Here is a 3,933-nt window from a genome sequence, read left to right as displayed (position 1 = left end):
GGTGAACCGGCCAGTCTGTGGATAGTTTTTAGGCGGTTTTCCATCTGCCTCGGCGAATGCGGGGGCTGGTCCCCTTATTCCGCCTCAGATACACTATGTCGGCGATTGCTGCGCAAACAAGTTGTCCACGTACGCGTACACCACCATTACTCTACCACGCAAACATTGGGGTTACACCCGTCTGGTGTGAGACGTTCCCTGGGGGGGTCCACCGGGGGCCGAACTGCACAATAACCCTGAGTTCGGTGTGAGGCGGCGGAGGGGTGAAGTGGACTGCGGTAGTCGTCGTAGGGTTGCGGAGCACTGCGGTTGCTGCGGGGACGGAGCCTCTCCGTCGTTTCTAGGTTCCCGGTTAACATACAACAAGGTTTAACTGAAGGTCGTCAGTGTGTACGTGATTTTGTAATGGGAGAGAATAGTCGACTTACCATTAAATTATAATGAGAAAAATAATAGACTGAACACTGCTCGTTATTAGAACTGTGATATTACATTCGTCCCTTGTGAGCTTTTTGTTCCGATAATTACACGCTGTTGACAGGATGTAAGGCATGAGCGGAACCATCGTACGGCACTTTAAGGAAGATTTTTGCCTGTGAGTTTATCAAGAAGAATCTCAAAGTCGACGGCTTGGAATGTTGAGGTCCAAAAATCACATAATAGTGGCTCCTTGTTTGTCTATAGCTGTAGGCAGTAGGTACATGTAATGAAGTGGTTACTGTGTTAGATGATTAATGAACATTTTTACAATAATTTTCAATTGTATTCTTTAGGAAATTGTGACTCCTTTGTTCTATTCAACCTCCTACATTGAAATTAAAATCATATATACAACATCCCTAATGAGTCCCATTTAGTGAACTATCTCAAATACGTTTATGTTTTACAGATTAAGATGCGGATTCCGTTCATCACCACGAACCTGCAGTACCTCGCTGCCTTTTGGGGTGAGTTTGCCACTCTGCATTTTCTTTCTTTTAAATGGCTTTTCTGAATGTCGGGTGCGTAAATGCAAGTAAAAGATACAACAAAATAAGTTCAGCGTAAAAAGAAACAGTCGCGTTCATCCTAACAGTGGGATATGCCTCCTGAGTCTTAGATAAGAGACAATTCGCTACAGTTGATGTACGAAGTGTAGGAAACAATGTCCAGCCACTTCTAGACAATGTAATACAAAGCACTGAAGAAGCGTGTCATACGCAACACAAAACGTACAATAACACAACACCCATCAGACGAAACACGTAAGCTTTTATCACGGTGTGTTCAGTTTGATTTGTCAGTGAACAGTACAGTACGCACAAATACAGAACTACATAATGATGGAGACTGAAGTACAAAGGGCGTTCAAAAAAGTTTGCACAGCCGTCTCTAATTTTTTTATTTTCCGCAAGAGGCGAATGAAATTTTTTGTGAACATACTTGGAACATTTAGCTTTAAGTTGATATATAAAAGTATTTTAGTTTATTTACAGGTGAGCCATAATGGACCGTGAAGTAGATGTCAGGTTGTGACAAAGTTCGGTGATGGAGTTCCTCTTCAAGACCGGCGATGAGAGGAAGTTGTTCCCTGTTTAAAAACGGTTATCTCTCTCTACTAGACAATCCACGACGCGGTAGACCATCGACGGCAGGGAGTGAGGTGAATAAGGGCACCATTGATCAAATCATCCAAAATCACAGATGTGTGACGACACGACAGCTTGCTGAAATGACTCTTTTGTCGTTGGGTAGTGTGGTATCACTGGTACTGTCACTAGGGTACAGAAAAATCTGTGCACGTTGGGTGCCTAGATTATTGACAAGAGAAATGAAAACGATGAGGAAGAATGTGTGCGAGGGTCTCATGAAGACTTTCACTGAAGAGTGGAAACCCAGGATGAAACATGGTTGTTTTTGTCTGAAACTGAGAGCAAAACCCAATCCATGGAGTGGCGTCATCCGGTTTCCCCTAGGAAAAGAAAGCAAGACTTTCACTTACAGCAGGCCGAAAGGTGATGGCCTCCTTCTCTGAGGATCAGTGTGGTGTCATTTTCATTGACTTTTTGGAACCTGGCTCCACAATTAACCAGTACTGTCACTGTTCGTCATTCGACAAGCTGCGACGTGCCATCAAGACCCACAAACCACAGCTTTAGGGTCAGCTCATCAGACTACACCATGACAATGCCAAACCCCATACAGCCCTTATGACGCAGAAGAAAATCAGGATATGGGTTGCAAAATTGTTCGACATTCACCCTACAGTCCGTCTGATTTTTACCTCTTTTGTCATCTGAAGACCCACCTGAGGGGTAAAACATTTGACAGTGAGAAATACCTTATTTCCTCGGTCAAGCGATGGTGTAAAAGCTAGTCCCCAGAATTTTACCAAAGTGCATATACATCATGGAAAGAACGTTGGGCCACACACGTCACAGCTGATGGAGGCTTCATTGAGTAGGCTGAGTGTATAGCTAAATGTTCCAAGTATGTTCACAAAAAATTTCATTCTCCTCCTGCAAAAAATAAAAAAAAATTAGAGATGACTGGGCAAAACTTTCTGAACGCCCTTTGTAATAAATAAAATTTGTACCACCGCTGGGATTGGAACTCAGGTCTTCTGCTTACTAGGCAGATGCGCTAATTTAGTTCACTGTTTCAGCCTATGTCATTATTATGGATAAATGTGAAACTCAGTATGTGTCAGGAACATGAACTGTATATCATTAAATGCAGAATTGTTCTCTCACAAGGGTTTTTCAAAATGGCGACCATCATGATAACAACAGGGTGTGTCTGCGATCGACTGTCTTGCACGATCAAGAATCCTAAGAGTTTGGCGTATTACTATCGTGGCGCCGACAATGCTAGTAACCAAGTCCATGTGACTATCGACTGAATTATCATAATCTAAGCTCATTCACGAGTCTCAGAAGAAGAAAATTCCATTGGTGTCATTTCTGGCCATTGAATTGGCCACGGGAAAGAACCAGTTCAAACGACCATTGTTGTCCAAACGAAATGCCTTTACTCCGCAATGAGCAACTGGAGACGATGGGTCCCTTGTACCAAAATACTCGGAAAATATCAATGAACACTCTCTATAGTTTTGTCAGTGGAGCTCTGTTTCACTTTGTACACACCAGGTAGCCCTTCTAAGACACGTCAGGCGCATTTTCTCTGATCTTTCGGCGGATATTTGCAATTTAATATTTTGGATTAAGTATCTGGAGTCAGTCCAAACAAACACTGCCCATCGCGTCTTCCATGCGATACCCAGCGTCGACGGAAAGCGTCGGTTTACTTCCCATTAGGAAGAAAATGATTTTTAAAGCGTAATTTTACGTGACTATTCGATAGCACTGTCCCTAACTAGCGTAGTGGGGTATTTGTTTTATCGTTATGTATTAATAGGACAGTAACAGAGAAAGAATAACCAGTACTCCACCAAGGACCGAGCTGCGCTGCTGCATAGCAAAAGATGGCTGGGGTGGCCGAGTGGTTCTAGGCGCTGCAGTCTGGAACGCGCGGCCTCTACGGTCGCAGGGTCGAATCCTGCCTCGGGTATGGATGTGTGTGATTTCCTTAGGTTAGTTAGGTATAAGTAGTTTTAAGTTCTAGGGGACTGATGACCTCAGATGTTAAGTCCTATAGCGCTCAGAGCCATTTTTTGATTCGTGCAACACTTCTCAGAATATTGATTAAGTATTTGGGACCCATTCCAATAGGACTAACAGGGATATTCGACGTATACAGAGAAGAGCAGCACGAACAGTTATAGGTTTGACTGAGCAGTGGTAGCGCGTTAGGGAAATGCTGTAGAAACTGAACTAAGAGACGTTTGAACCTAGAAGCAAACTATTGCTGTGGCATCAGACGCCAAATGCTACGTATTGACACCAGATGTTGTGGCATCAGACGCCAAATGGGGCGTATTGACACCAGATGTAG

This window comes from Schistocerca piceifrons, chromosome 4 (genome assembly GCF_021461385.2).
Source record: "Schistocerca piceifrons isolate TAMUIC-IGC-003096 chromosome 4, iqSchPice1.1, whole genome shotgun sequence".
In the NCBI taxonomy this organism is placed as follows: Eukaryota; Metazoa; Arthropoda; class Insecta; order Orthoptera; family Acrididae; genus Schistocerca; species Schistocerca piceifrons.
The sequence above is the reverse complement of the archived record's forward strand: the minus strand, read 5'-3'. Positions refer to the sequence as shown.